At 51.0% G+C, this 16,038-nt stretch overlaps 1 long non-coding RNA gene across 1 annotated transcript; it reads left to right on the top strand.

Moving 5' to 3' along the window:
* The first annotated feature begins 650 nt into the window (after positions 1–650).
* LOC130325215 (uncharacterized) lies at positions 651–1,226 on the top strand. The gene is made up of 2 exons (XR_008870069.1): positions 651–785; positions 887–1,226. It is a non-coding gene; the product is annotated as an uncharacterized LOC130325215 (long non-coding RNA).
* The last annotated feature ends 14,812 nt before the right edge of the window (positions 1,227–16,038 follow it).

The raw sequence follows: 16,038 nt of genomic DNA, 5'->3' as shown, positions 1-16,038 counted from the left end.
CTAAGGAAACCTCGCCCTGGCATCATGACATCTTAGGGTTAATACCAACAGACCCTACACTACCACTACAACAACCTAGACACAATTACTCTCTCCTGCCCACCACATAAAAATGAAAGAAACTATCTGGTTGCTATGGGCAACCACTTTTCCTCTTTACAGGTTTTGATAAATTTCCTTCAGTGGTTTTGGCAAAAATTACACAAAGATGGCGTCTTGGGAGAATAGAAATGAGGACGCAGTTGTTGTGGTGTGTTTTATTTTTTACCAAATAAACCTCAAACAAAAATTGTGTCTGTTCCTAGGCTTAGGCTGGGACTAAACACAATGTATCTGTGGCGTTTTTCAAAGCCCACATTGCCTCATCTTTGGTGGTCTCCCCCCCCTTCCAACAGACGTCTGTCCAGCTGTTGCAAAACTACAACTCCAAGCATGCCCTGACAGCAAATAATATTACAAATACTGAGTATAAATAAATATAACACACCCACAGGGAGTAGTGTCATTTTATTTAAAAAATGCTAAAAAAAAAATCCCTTAGGTAACAGTCATGCAGAATATATTAAAAAGCTTTTTAGGTTTCAGCCAATCAGAGAGCAGCACTGCTCAAATAGAACTCCCAGGAGGTAACAGCGTGTCACACATGTGATGTCATAACCATTGTCCACCAGAGAGCAGCACTGAGCAGAAATAACACAGCTCCTGCTCATTCTTCATCAGTGAGGGGCCGATGCTGGACACTGTAGGCACGCGGGAATGTGAAGTTGAATACATCACTGTGATTGGTAAGTGTCACATTGTTGTGTCCAAAAGGTCTTTAGTGCAGTTCCATGTGCATTTCTATAATAACCATGTAAATAATCTCTCTTTTGTTTTCCTATCTTAGATGCACTATTTCCAGGATGTGGAGTAGCATTTCCGGACTATCAAGACGTTGTAATAAGGCACATATTTCCGGACTTACAGCAAGAAGTTGGATGAAGGCATAAACCCTCGAATCACGCACATACACAGACACTTTGCCCAAATTCTAGAAGTAACCTCCTTTAGTATGCCCAGAGGAAGGGCAATACAGTAGCCATGGATTCCCTACAGGTTTCCTCCCCTCTGGAGGTTTTTCCTGTCCTGAGTTAGTTACTGTACGCTCTTTGTGAGTGATGGAAGGTTACATAAATCCCTACACAAACATTTTATTAATAATAAAGTTCCCCTGTTTTTAAACCGTTCTTTGACTTGTTTGACTCATTTATTTTATTTCTGTCTGTGAAAAATTGTGATTTTTTTTTTTAAGTGTCCAAAGCATGCCTCAGCAGGCATCACGTGCAAACCCCTGGGGGGTCCTGAGAACCCCCCCCCCCCCCATGTCAGCGATCAGTTCAATTCAGACCGGCGATATGCGGCGATTCCGGGTCATACGGGTCTCCAGTGACCGGGAAAATAAGGAGGATCGGGGGTGTCTAAGACACCCCCGATCCCCCTGAAGGCATAGGAGTAAGGTGGCAGGGGTGCCACCCCTCCTATTCCTGCTATTGGTCGGTCAGAGACGACTGACCAATAGCAGTTCGGGGGTGGGGGAGTTAGAGTTCGGTTCCCCGCTCTGTCCACCGACTTTTGTCCTGGAAGAGTGAGGAAACTGGTGGTCATCGGCGCCAGAGGTCACTTACCGGGCGGGCAACGATGAGATATGGCTCCCTGGTGCATCTCCCTGGTGCGCGATCCTATGGAAGCCAGTGAGTTGTTGCCTAGCAACATATGGAGGGCTACAGTTAGAAGACCACTATACAGTGGTCTCTAAACTGTAGCCCTTCAGATGTTGCAAAACTACAACTCCCAGCATGCCCAGACAGCTGTTTGGGCATGCTGGGATATGTAGTATTGCAAGATTTAGAGGGATACAGTTTGGAGATCACTGTGCAGATCAGTACATGTTGAGAGTTGCAATTTTGCCACAGCTGGAGGCACACTGGTTGGAAAATACTGAGTTAGGTAACAGAACCTAACTGAAGGTTTTCCAACCAGTGTGCCTCCAGATGTTGCAAAAGTACAACTCCCAGCATGCACTGTCTGTCAGTGCATGCTGGGAGTTGTAGTTTTGCAACAGCTGGAGGTTTGCCCCCCCCCCCCCCCCCACACACACACACACTCACACACACACGTTTTTCTCCTTTTACCCCTTATGAAAAGGAAAAGTTGGGGTCTACACCAGCCTGTATGTGTAAAAAAAATTAACATTTTGACACTAACATGCTGGTGTTGCCCCATACTTTTTATTTTCACAAGAGGTAAAAGGAAAAAAAGATCCCCAAAATTTTTAACACAATTTCTCCTGAGAGGGCGTAAAATGCTCTGCCGACACACAACAAGGCTCAAGAGTTAAAGTGCACTATGTACATTTGAGGCCTAAATTGGTGATTTGCACAGGGGTGACTGATTTCATAGTGCTTCTGACATAAACGAAAAATAAATAAATAAATACCCACATGTGACCCCATTTTGGAAACTACACCCCTCACGAAACGTATTAAGGGGTATAGTGAGTTTTAACACCCCACGGGTGCTTGACAATTTTTCATTAAAGTTGGATAAGAAAATGAAAAAAAAATTTTTAAACTAAAATGCTGGTGTTACCCTAAATATATATATATATATGAATATATATATAGGTAGAGCCATAGCCACCTACTTTCCCCTCTTTCTCATACCACACACAGTACCCCCTACCACTTTCTGTATCCCCTGCCCTAACAGCGGCCCTTCCACCTTTCTGCCTTCCAAATCCCCAACTCCCTCTGGCATCTGTTTCAACCAACCTACCCCTACAAGCCCCCCCTCCACCCACAGAGCCCCTGACTCCTTCTGACTTCCCACAACAGAACCCTTGTCCCCTAATGTATTCCATGTCTCAGACCTGGGGGGGAAGGACCGCGACATGGAACACAAAAGGAGGCAAGGGCTTTGTTGGGGAAAGTCAAAAGATGCCAGTGGCTCTGTGAGTGGGCTTTGTGAGGGTAGGGGGCTAGAGGCAGAAGCCAGGAAGGGTTGGGGATCTAGAAGGCAGAAAGGTTGAAGGAATGTTAGGAGAGGGGGTACAGAAGGTGGCAGGGGTACTGTGTGTGGTACGGGAAAGGGGGAGAGTAGGTGGCTAGAACTTTGTCTAGGGCAGAGGGTCAGAAAGTGATAGGCGGTCTTGAAGGGGAGGTGGGGACATGGATAGCGATGGAAGGTAAGAGGACGAAAGAGCTCTGTTAGAGGAAGGGGGGGGAAGCAGTAGGGTTACAGTACTTTAGGGGAAGAGTACAGGGGGGTAATATGTGGCAGAAACAACAGTCTTCCACTCATCCACAGCCCAGAATGGCTTGGATTCACAATGAGTGGCGAAGGGTTAATGGCGGCTGTAATCATTAGGCTATGTTGCAGCAGCTAAGGGATAATGTGGCAGAGACTCTACTGGGTTCAAGGGTACAGAGAATTGCGAGAACTATTCGATGGGGTGTAGCCTCTGTGGGGGTAGGGAAGAATGGTGCAGAAGATGGAAGGCACCCTGTGAGGGAAAGGTGACATGGTCTCTGTGGAAGGACAGGGGGGGGGGCACAAAGTGACAGGACAGCAGTCTTCCGGCCTGGGACAGCTGCTTAGCCTGTCCTTAGTGACATCTTAGCAGGAACTGCTGTCCTCACTGCACAGGCAGACATCCACCACCGCTACCCAGCAGAGAGCGCTCCCCCTCCACACACAGATGCACATTGCATTACAATGAGGACAAGGAGAGTCTAGGGGTTAGCTAACTATTAAAGCTACTGACACATGGTGCCACAATGATAACCCCCCCATTATCACTGCAACAAGCCATGCTTGGGTAGCCACTACATGATTAAATAGAAACTTACCAGATCATAGCAGCTCCTTGTCGGTTGGGGCAGATATCCGGTAATGCTGAGGCTGATGCAGAGGTTGGTAGGATTACTCTCCTGGGTATGTGTCCAGAGGTGAGGAGGGGTGGCGCCAAATGTTCCTGATAATAACAAAAATATATTAAAAATAAACTCTGTGCCGGGCTGTTTGTGGCGGTGGAGTCGAGATGTCTGCCAGTGCAGTGAAGACAGCGGATCCAGCCAAGGAATCACTAAGGACAGTCTAAGTAGCGGTCTCAGGTAAGAAGATTACTTGTCTGTCACTTCGTGCCTCTCTGTCCTTCCACAGAGGTACTGTCACCTTTCCCCCACAGAGTGCCTATCACCTTCTGTACCCATTTACCCCACCCCTACAGAGGCTACTCCCCATCAAGAAGTCCTTGCAACTCTCTGTATCCTGAAACCCAGCAGACCCACTGCCAACATATGTCTCCCTGACCCCTAGTGCCCCTGTCACATTCTGTTCCCCTGAACTCTTCCCCTAAGGCACTGTACCCCTACCACCTTCTCCCTCCTCCTCTAACAGAGCCCTTACAAACTTACCTTCCATCGTAATCCATGGCCCCAGCTCCCCTTCAAGACTTCTTGCCTCCTTCTGAGCCCCGGTCCTAGGTAGAGCCATAGCCACCTACTTTCCCCTCTTTCTCATACCACACACAGTACCCCCTACCACTTTCTGTATCCCCTGCCCTAACAGCGGCCCTTCCACCTTTCTGCCTTCCAAATCCACAACTCCCTCTGGCATCTGTTTCAACCAACCTACCCCTACAAGCCCCCCCTCCACCCACAGAGCCCCTGACTCCTTCTGACTTCCCACAACAGAACCCTTGTATTCCATGTCTCAGACCTGGGGGGGAAGGACCGCGACATGGAACACAAAAGGAGGCAAGGGCTTAGTTGGGGAAAGTCAAAAGATGCCAGTGGCTCTGTGAGTGGGCTTTGTGAGGGTAGGGGGCTAGAGGCAGAAGCCAGGAAGGGTTGGGGATCTAGAAGGCAGAAAGGTTGAAGGAATGTTAGGAGAGGGGTACAGAAGGTGGCAGGGGTACTGTGTGTGGTACGGGAAAGGGGGAGAGTAGGTGGCTAGAACTTTGTCTAGGGCAGAGGCTCAGAAAGTGATAGGCGGTCTTGAAGGGGAGGTGGGGACATGGATAGCGATGGAAGGTAAGAGGACGAAAGAGCTCTGTTAGAGGAAGGGGGGGGGAAGCAGTAGGATTACAGTACTTTAGGGGAAGAGTACAGGGGGGTAATATGTGGCAGAAACAACAGTCTTCCACTCATCCACAGCCCAGAATGGCTTGGATTCACAATGAGTGGCGAAGGGTTAATGGCGGCTGTAATCATTAGGCTATGTTGCAGCAGCTAAGAAATAATGTGGCAGAGAATCTACTGGGTTCAAGGGTACAGAGAATTGCGAGAACTATTCGATGGGGTGTAGCCTCTGTGGGGGTAGGGAAGAATGGTGCAGAAGATGGAAGGCACCATGTGGGGGAAAGGTGACATGGTCTCTGTGGAAGGACAGGGGGGGGGGCACAAAGTGACAGGACAGCAGTCTTCCGGCCTGGGACAGCTGCTTAGCCTGTCCTTAGTGACATCTTAGCAGGAACTGCTGTCCTCACTGCACAGGCAGACATCCGGACATCCACCACCGCTACCCAGCAGAGAGCGCTCCCCCTCCACACACAGATGCACATTGCATCACAATGAGGACAAGGAGAGTCTAGGGGTTAGCTAACTATTAAAGCTACTGACACATGGTGCCACAATGATAACCCCCCCATTATCACTGCAACAAGCCATGCTTGGGTAGCCACTACATGATTAAATAGAAACTTACCATATCATAGCAGCTCCTTGTCGTTTGGGGCAGATATCCGGTAATGCTGAGGCTGATGCAGAGGTTGGTAGGATTACTCTCCTGGGTATGTGTCCAGAGTGAGGAGGTGGCGCCAAATGTTCCTGATAATAACAAAAATATATTAAAAATAAACTCTGTGCCGGGCTGTTGTGGCGGGAGTCGAGATGTCTGCCAGTGCAGTGAAGACAGCGGATCCAGCCAAGGAATCACTAAGGACAGTCTAAGTAGCAGTCTCAGGTAAGAAGATTACTTGTCTGTCACTTCGTGCCTCTCTGTCCTTCCACAGAGGTACGGTCACCTTTCCCCCACAGAGTGCCTATCACCTTCTGTACTCATTTACCCCACCCCTACAGAGGCTACTCCCCATCAAGAAGTCCTTGCAACTCTTTGTATCCTGAAACCCAGCAGAACCACTGCCAACATATGTCTCCCTGACCCCTAGTGTCCCTGTCACATTCTGTTCCCCTGAACTCTTCCCCTAAGGCACTGTACCCCTACCACCTTCTCCCTCCTCCTCTAACAGAGCCCTTACAAACTTACCTTCCATCGTAATCCATGGCCCCAGCTCCCCTTCAAGACTTCTTGCCTCCTTCTGAGCCCCGGTCCTAGGTAGAGCCATAGCCACCTACTTTCCCCTCTTTCTCATACCACACACAGTACCCCCTACCACTTTCTGTATCCCCTGCCCTAACAGCGGCCCTTCCACCTTACTGCCTTCCAAATCCACAACTCCCTCTGGCATCTGTTTCAACCAACCTACCCCTACAAGCCCCCCCTCCACCCACAGAGCCCCTTACTCCTTCTGACTTCCCACAACAGAACCCTTGTCCCCTAATGTATTCCATGTCTCAGACCTGGGGGGGAAGGACTGCGACATGGAACACAAAAGGAGGCAAGGGCTTAGTTGGGGAAAGTGAAAAGATGCCAGTGGCTCTGTGAGTGGGCTTTGTGAGGGTAGGGGGCTAGAGGCAGAAGCCAGGAAGGGTTGGGGATCTAGAAGGCAGAAAGGTTGAAGGAATGTTAGGAGAGGGGGTACAGAAGGTGGCAGGGGTACTGTGTGTGGTACGGGAAAGGGGGAGAGTAGGTGGCTAGAACTTTGTCTAGGGCAGAGGCTCAGAAAGTGATAAGCGGTCTTGAAGGGGAGGTGGGGACATGGATAGCGATGGAAGGTAAGAGGACGAAAGAGCTCTGTTAGAGGAAGGGGGGGGAAGCAGTAGGGTTACAGTACTTTAGGGGAAGAGTACAGGGGGGTAATATGTGGCAGAAACAACAGTCTTCCACTCATCCACAGCCCAGAATGGCTTGGATTCACAATGAGTGGCGAAGGGTTAATGGCGGCTGTAATCATTAGGCTATGTTGCAGCAGCTAAGGGATAATGTGGCAGAGACTCTACTGGGTTCAAGGGTACAGAGAATTGCGAGAACTATTCGATGGGGTGTAGCCTCTGTGGAAGTAGGGAAGAATGGTGCAGAAGATGGAAGGCACCCTGTGGGGGAAAGGTGACATGGTCTCTGTGGAAGGACGGGGGGGGGGGGGGGGGGGCACAAAGTGACAGGACAGCAGTCTTCCGGCCTGGGACAGCTGCTTAGCCTGTCCTTAGTGACATCTTAGCAGGAACTGCTGTCCAAACTGCACAGGCAGACATCCGGACATCCACCACCGCTACCCAGCAGAGAGCGCTCCCCCTCCACACACAGATGCACATTGCATTACAATGAGGACAAGGAGAGTCTAGGGGTTAGCTAACTATTAAAGCTACTGACACATGGTGCCACAATGATAACCCCCCCATTATCACTGCAACAAGCCATGCTTGGGTAGCCACTACATGATTAAATAGAAACTTACCATATCATAGCAGCTCCTTGTCGGTTGGGGCAGATATCCGGTAATGCTGAGGCTGATGCAGAGGTTGGTAGGATTACTCTCCTGGGTATGTGTCCAGAGTGAGGAGGTGGCGCCAAATGTTCCTGATAATAACAAAAATATATTAAAAATAAACTCTGTGCCGGGCTGTTGTGGCGGGAGTCGAGATGTCTGCCAGTGCAGTGAAGACAGCGGATCCAGCCAAGGAATCACTAAGGACAGTCTAAGTAGCGGTCTCAGGTAAGAAGATTACTTGTCTGTCACTTCGTGCCTCTCTGTCCTTCCACAGAGGTACTGTCACCTTTCCCCCACAGAGTGCCTATCACCTTCTGTACCCATTTACCCCACCCCTACAGAGGCTACTCCCCATCAAGAAGTCCTTGCAACTCTCTGTATCCTGAAACCCAGCAGACCCACTGCCAACATATGTCTCCCTGACCCCTAGTGCCCCTGTCACATTCTGTTCCCCTGAACTCTTCCCCTAAGGCACTGTACCCCTACCACCTTCTCCCTCCTCCTCTAACAGAGCCCTTACAAACTTACCTTCCATCGTAATCCATGGCCCCAGCTCCCCTTCAAGACTTCTTGCCTCCTTCTGAGCCCCGGTCCTAGGTAGAGCCATAGCCACCTACTTTCCCCTCTTTCTCATACCACACACAGTACCCCCTACCACTTTCTGTATCCCCTGCCCTAACAGCGGCCCTTCCACCTTTCTGCCTTCCAAATCCACAACTCCCTCTGGCATCTGTTTCAACCAACCTACCCCTACAAGCCCCCCCTCCACCCACAGAGCCCCTGACTCCTTCTGACTTCCCACAACAGAACCCTTGTCCCCTAATGTATTCCATGTCTCAGACCTGGGGGGGAAGGACCGCGACATGGAACACAAAAGGAGGCAAGGGCTTAGTTGGGGAAAGTCAAAAGATGCCAGTGGCTCTGTGAGTGGGCTTTGTGAGGGTAGGGGGCTAGAGGCAGAAGCCAGGAAGGGTTGGGGATCTAGAAGGCAGAAAGGTTGAAGGAATGTTAGGAGAGGGGGTACAGAAGGTGGCAGGGGTACTGTGTGTGGTACGGGAAAGGGGGAGAGTAGGTGGCTAGAACTTTGTCTAGGGCAGAGGCTCAGAAAGTGATAGGCGGTCTTGAAGGGGAGGTGGGGACATGGATAGCGATGGAAGGTAAGAGGACGAAAGAGCTCTGTTAGAGGAAGGGGGGGGAAAGCAGTAGGATTACAGTACTTTAGGGGAAGAGTACAGGGGGGTAATATGTGGCAGAAACAACAGTCTTCCACTCATCCACAGCCCAGAATGGCTTGGATTCACAATGAGTGGCGAAGGGTTAATGGCGGCTGTAATCATTAGGCTATGTTGCAGCAGCTAAGGGATAATGTGGCAGAGACTCTACTGGGTTCAAGGGTACAGAGAATTGCGAGAACTATTCGATGGGGTGTAGCCTCTGTGGGGGTAGGGAAGAATGGTGCAGAAGATGGAAGGCACCCTGTGGGGGAAAGGTGACATGGTCTCTGTGAAAGGACAGGGGGGGGGGGCACAAAGTGACAGGACAGCAGTCTTCCGGCCTGGGACAGCTGCTTAGCCTGTCCTTAGTGACATCTTAGCAGGAACTGCTGTCCTCACTGCACAGGCAGACATCCGGACATTCACCACCGCTACCCAGCAGAGAGCGCTCCCCCTCCACACACAGATGCACATTGCATTACAATGAGGACAAGGAGAGTCTAGGGGTTAGCTAACTATTAAAGCTACTGACACATGGTGCCACAATGATAACCCCCCATTATCACTGCAACAAGCCATGCTTGGGTAGCCACTACATGATTAAATAGAAACTTACCATATCATAGCAGCTCCTTGTCGTTTGGGGCAGATATCCGGTAATGCTGAGGCTGATGCAGAGTTTGGTAGGATTACTCTCCTGGGTATGTGTCCAGAGTGAGGAGGTGGCGCCAAATGTTCCTGATAATAACAAAAATATATTAAAAATAAACTCTGTGCCGGGCTGTTGTGGCGGGAGTCGAGATGTCTGCCAGTGCAGTGAAGACAGCGGATCCAGCCAAGGAATCACTAAGGACAGTCTAAGTAGCGGTCTCAGGTAAGAAGATTACTTGTCTGTCACTTCGTGCCTCTCTGTCCTTCCACAGAGGTACTGTCACCTTTCCCCCACAGAGTGCCTATCACCTTCTGTACCCATTTACCCCACCCCTACAGAGGCTACTCCCCATCAAGAAGTCCTTGCAACTCTCTGTATCCTGAAACCCAGCAGACCCACTGCCAACATATGTCTCCCTGACCCCTAGTGCCCCTGTCACATTCTGTTCCCCTGAACTCTTCCCCTAAGGCACTGTACCCCTACCACCTTCTCCCTCCTCCTCTAACAGAGCCCTTACAAACTTACCTTCCATCGTAATCCATGGCCCCAGCTCCCCTTCAAGACTTCTTGCCTCCTTCTGAGCCCCGGTCCTAGGTAGAGCCATAGCCACCTACTTTCCCCTCTTTCTCATACCACACACAGTACCCCCTACCACTTTCTGTATCCCCTGCCCTAACAGCGGCCCTTCCACCTTTCTGCCTTCCAAATCCACAACTCCCTCTGGCATCTGTTTCAACCAACCTACCCCTACAAGCCCCCCCTCCACCCACAGAGCCCCTGACTCCTTCCGACTTCCCACAACAGAACCCTTGTCCCTAATGTATTCCATGTCTCAGACCTGGGGGGGGAAGGACCGCGACATGGAACACAAAAGGAGGCAAGGGCTTAGTTGGGGAAAGTCAAAAGATGCCAGTGGCTCTGTGAGTGGGCTTTGTGAGGGTAGGGGGCTAGAGGCAGAAGCCAGGAAGGGTTGGGGATCTAGAAGGCAGAAAGGTTGAAGGAATGTTAGGAGAGGGGGTACAGAAGGTGGCAGGGGTACTGTGTGTGGTACGGGAAAGGGGGAGAGTAGGTGGCTAGAACTTTGTCTAGGGCAGAGGCTCAGAAAGTGATAGGCGGTCTTGAAGGGGAGGTGGGGACATGGATAGCGATGGAAGGTAAGAGGACGAAAGAGCTCTGTTAGAGGAAGGGGGGGGGAAAGCAGTAGGGTTACAGTACTTTAGGGGAAGAGTACAGGGGGGTAATATGTGGCAGAAACAACAGTCTTCCACTCATCCACAGCCCAGAATGGCTTGGATTCACAATGAGTGGCGAAGGGTTAATGGCGGCTGTAATCATTAGGCTATGTTGCAGCAGCTAAGGGATAATGTGGCAGAGACTCTACTGGGTTGAAGGGTACAGAGAATTGCGAGAACTATTCGATGGGGTGTAGCATCTGTGGAAGTAGGGAAGAATGGTGCAGAAGATGGAAGGCACCCTGTGGGGGAAAGGTGACATGGTCTCTGTGGAAGGACAGGGGGGGGGGGGGGGGGGCACAAAGTGACAGGACAGCAGTCTTCCGGCCTGGGACAGCTGCTTAGCCTGTCCTTAGTGACATCTTAGCAGGAACTGCTGTCCTCACTGCACAGGCAGACATCCGGACATCCACCACCGCTACCCAGCAGAGAGCGCTCCCCCTCCACACACAGATGCACATTGCATTACAATGAGGACAAGGAGAGTCTAGGGGTTAGCTAACTATTAAAGCTACTGACACATGGTGCCACAATGATAACCCCCCCATTATCACTGCAACAAGCCATGCTTGGGTAGCCACTACATGATTAAATAGAAACTTACCATATCATAGCAGCTCCTTGTCGGTTGGGGCAGATATCCGGTAATGCTGAGGCTGATGCAGAGGTTGGTATGTGTCCAGAGTGAGGAGGTGGCGCCAAATGTTCCTGATAATAACAAAAATATATTAAAAATAAACTCTGTGCCGGGCTGTTGTGGCGGGAGTCGAGATGTCTGCCAGTGCAGTGAAGACAGCGGATCCAGCCAAGGAATCACTAAGGACAGTCTAAGTAGCGGTCTCAGGTAAGAAGATTACTTGTCTGTCACTTCGTGCCTCTCTGTCCTTCCACAGAGGTACTGTCACCTTTCCCCCACAGAGTGCCTATCACCTTCTGTACCCATTTACCCCACCCCTACAGAGGCTACTCCCCATCAAGAAGTCCTTGCAACTCTCTGTATCCTGAAACCCAGCAGACCCACTGCCAACATATGTCTCCCTGACCCCTAGTGCCCCTGTCACATTCTGTTCCCCTGAACTCTTCCCCTAAGGCACTGTACCCCTACCACCTTCTCCCTCCTCCTCTAACAGAGCCCTTACAAACTTACCTTCCATCGTAATCCATGGCCCCAGCTCCCCTTCAAGACTTCTTGCCTCCTTCTGAGCCCCAGTCCTAGGTAGAGCCATAGCCACCTACTTTCCCCTCTTTCTCATACCACACACAGTACCCCCTACCACTTTCTGTATCCCCTGCCCTAACAGCGGCCCTTCCACCTTTCTGCCTTCCAAATCCACAACTCCCTCTGGCATCTGTTTCAACCAACCTACCCCTACAAGCCCCCCCTCCACCCACAGAGCCCCTGACTCCTTCTGACTTCCCACAACAGAACCCTTGTCCCCTAATGTATTCCATGTCTCAGACCTGGGGGGGAAGGACCGCGACATGGAACACAAAAGGAGGCAAGGGCTTAGTTGGGGAAAGTCAAAAGATGCCAGTGGCTCTGTGAGTGGGCTTTGTGAGGGTAGGGGGCTAGAGGCAGAAGCCAGGAAGGGTTGGGGATCTAGAAGGCAGAAAGGTTGAAGGAATGTTAGGAGAGGGGGTACAGAAGGTGGCAGGGGTACTGTGTGTGGTACGGGAAAGGGGGAGAGTAGGTGGCTAGAACTTTGTCTAGGGCAGAGGCTCAGAAAGTGATAGGCGGTCTTGAAGGGGAGGTGGGGACATGGATAGCGATGGAAGGTAAGAGGACGAAAGAGCTCTGTTAGAGGAAGGGGGGGGAAAGCAGTAGGGTTACAGTACTTTAGGGGAAGAGTACAGGGGGGTAATATGTGGCAGAAACAACAGTCTTCCACTCATCCACAGCCCAGAATGGCTTGGATTCACAATGAGTGGCGAAGGGTTAATGGCGGCTGTAATCATTAGGCTATGTTGTAGCAGCTAAGGGATAATGTGGCAGAGACTCTACTGGGTTCAAGGGTACAGAGAATTGCGAGAACTATTCGATGGGGTGTAGCCTCTGTGGGGGTAGGGAAGAATGGTGCAGAAGATGGAAGGCACCCTTTGGGGGAAAGGTGACATGGTCTCTGTGGAAGGACAGGGGGGGGGGGGGGCACAAAGTGACAGGACAGCAGTCTTCCGGCCTGGGACAGCTGCTTAGCCTGTCCTTAGTGACATCTTAGCAGGAACTGCTGTCCTCACTGCACAGGCAGACATCCGGACATCCACCACCGCTACCCAGCAGAGAGCGCTCCCCCTCCACACACAGATGCACATTGCATTACAATGAGGACAAGGAGAGTCTAGGGGTTAGCTAACTATTAAAGCTACTGACACATGGTGCCACAATGATAACCCCCCCATTATCACTGCAACAAGCCATGCTTGGGTAGCCACTACATGATTAAATAGAAACTTACCATATCATAGCAGCTCCTTGTCGGTTGGGGCAGATATCCGGTAATGCTGAGGCTGATGCAGAGGTTGGTAGGATTACTCTCCTGGGTATGTGTCCAGAGTGAGGAGGTGGCGCCAAATGTTCCTGATAATAACAAAAATATATTAAAAATAAACTCTGTGCCGGGCTGTTGTGGCGGGAGTCGAGATGTCTGCCAGTGCAGTGAAGACAGCGGATCCAGCCAAGGAATCACTAAGGACAGTCTAAGTAGCGGTCTCAGGTAAGAAGATTACTTGTCTGTCACTTCGTGCCTCTCTGTCCTTCCACAGAGGTACTGTCACCTTTCCCCCACAGATTGCCTATCACCTTCTGTACCCATTTACCCCACCCCTACAGAGGCTACTCCCCATCAAGAAGTCCTTGCAACTCTCTGTATCCTGAAACCCAGCAGACCCACTGCCAACATATGTCTCCCTGACCCCTAGTGCCCCTGTCACATTCTGTTCCCCTGAACTCTTCCCCTTAGGCACTGTACCCCTACCACCTTCTCCCTCCTCCTCTAACAGAGCCCTTACAAACTTACCTTCCATCGTAATCCATGGCCCCAGCTTCCCTTCAAGACTTCTTGCCTCCTTCTGAGCCCCAGTCCTAGGTAGAGCCATAGCCACCTACTTTCCCCTCTTTCTCATACCACACACAGTACCCCCTACCACTTTCTGTATCCCCTGCCCTAACAGCGGCCCTTCCACCTTTCTGCCTTCCAAATCCACAACTCCCTCTGGCATCTGTTTCAACCAACCTACCCCTACAAGCCCCCCCTCCACCCACAGAGCCCCTGACTCCTTCTGACTTCCCACAACAGAACCCTTGTCCCCTAATGTATTCCATGTCTCAGACCTGGGGGGGAAGGACCGCGACATGGAACACAAAAGGAGGCAAGGGCTTAGTTGGGGAAAGTCAAAAGATGCCAGTGGCTCTGTGAGTGGGCTTTGTGAGGGTAGGGGGCTAGAGGCAGAAGCCAGGAAGGGTTGGGGATCTAGAAGGCAGAAAGGTTGAAGGAATGTTAGGAGAGGGGGTACAGAAGGTGGCAGGGGTACTGTGTGTGGTACGGGAAAGGGGGAGAGTAGGTGGCTAGAACTTTGTCTAGGGCAGAGGCTCAGAAAGTGATAGGCGGTCTTGAAGGGGAGGTGGGGACATGGATAGCGATGGAAGGTAAGAGGACGAAAGAGCTCTGTTAGAGGAAGGGGGGGGGAAAGCAGTAGGGTTACAGTACTTTAGGGGAAGAGTACAGGGGGGTAATATGTGGCAGAAACAACAGTCTTCCACTCATCCACAGCCCAGAATGGCTTGGATTCACAATGAGTGGCGAAGGGTTAATGGCGGCTGTAATCATTAGGCTATGTTGCAGCAGCTAAGGGATAATGTGGCAGAGACTCTACTGGGTTCAAGGGTACAGAGAATTGCGAGAACTATTCGATGGGGTGTAGCCTCTGTGGGGGTAGGGAAGAATGGTGCAGAAGATGGAAGGCACCCTGTGGGGGAAAGGTGACATGGTCTCTGTGGAAGGACAGGGGGGGGGGGCACAAAGTGACAGGACAGCAGTCTTCCGGCCTGGGACAGCTGCTTAGCCTGTCCTTAGTGACATCTTAGCAGGAACTGCTGTCCTCACTGCACAGGCAGACATCCGGACATCCACCACCGCTACCCAGCAGAGAGCGCTCCCCCTCCACACACAGATGCACATTGCATTACAATGAGGACAAGGAGAGTCTAGGGGTTAGCTAACTATTAAAGCTACTGACACATGGTGCCACAATGATAACCCCCCCATTATCACTGCAACAAGCCATGCTTGGGTAGCCACTACATGATTAAATAGAAACTTACCATATCATAGCAGCTCCTTGTCGTTTGGGGCAGATATCCGGTAATGCTGAGACTGATGCAGAGTTTGGTAGGATTACTCTCCTGGGTATGTGTCCAGAGTGAGGAGGTGGCGCCAAATGTTCCTGATAATAACAAAAATATATTAAAAATAAACTCTGTGCCGGGCTGTTGTGGCGGGAGTCGAGATGTCTGCCAGTGCAGTGAAGACAGCGGATCCAGCCAAGGAATCACTAAGGACAGTCTAAGTAGCGGTCTCAGGTAAGAAGATTACTTGTCTGTCACTTCGTGCCTCTCTGTCCTTCCACAGAGGTACTGTCACCTTTCCCCCACAGATTGCTTATCACCTTCTGTACCCATTTACCCCACCCCTACAGAGGCTACTCCCCATCAAGAAGTCCTTGCAACTCTCTGTATCCTGAAACCCAGCAGACCCACTGCCAACATATGTCTCCCTGACCCCTAGTGCCCCTGTCACATTCTGTTCCCCTGAACTCTTCCCCTAAGGCACTGTACCCCTACCACCTTCTCCCTCCTCCTCTAACAGAGCCCTTACAAACTTACCTTCCATCGTAATCCATGGCCCCAGCTCCCCTTCAAGACTTCTTGCCTCCTTCTGAGCCCCGGTCCTAGGTAGAGCCATAGCCACCTACTTTCCCCTCTTTCTCATACCACACACAGTACCCCCTACCACTTTCTGTATCCCCTGCCCTAACAGCGGCCCTTCCACCTTTCTGCCTTCCAAATCCACAACTCCCTCTGGCATCTGTTTCAACCAACCTACCCCTACAAGCCCCCCCTCCACCCACAGAGCCCCTGACTCCTTCCGACTTCCCACAACAGAACCCTTGTCCCTAATGTATTCCATGTCTCAGACCTGGGGGGGGAAGGACCGCGACATGGAACACAAAAGGAGGCAAGGGCTTAGTTGGGGAAAGTCAAAAGATGCCAGTGGCTCTGTGAGTGGGCTTTGTGAG

This window comes from Hyla sarda, unplaced genomic scaffold, assembly GCF_029499605.1.
Source record: "Hyla sarda isolate aHylSar1 unplaced genomic scaffold, aHylSar1.hap1 scaffold_2709, whole genome shotgun sequence".
In the NCBI taxonomy this organism is placed as follows: domain Eukaryota; kingdom Metazoa; phylum Chordata; class Amphibia; order Anura; family Hylidae; genus Hyla; species Hyla sarda.
Note: the sequence above shows the minus strand (reverse complement) of the source record. Positions and strands in the feature narration are given on the sequence as shown.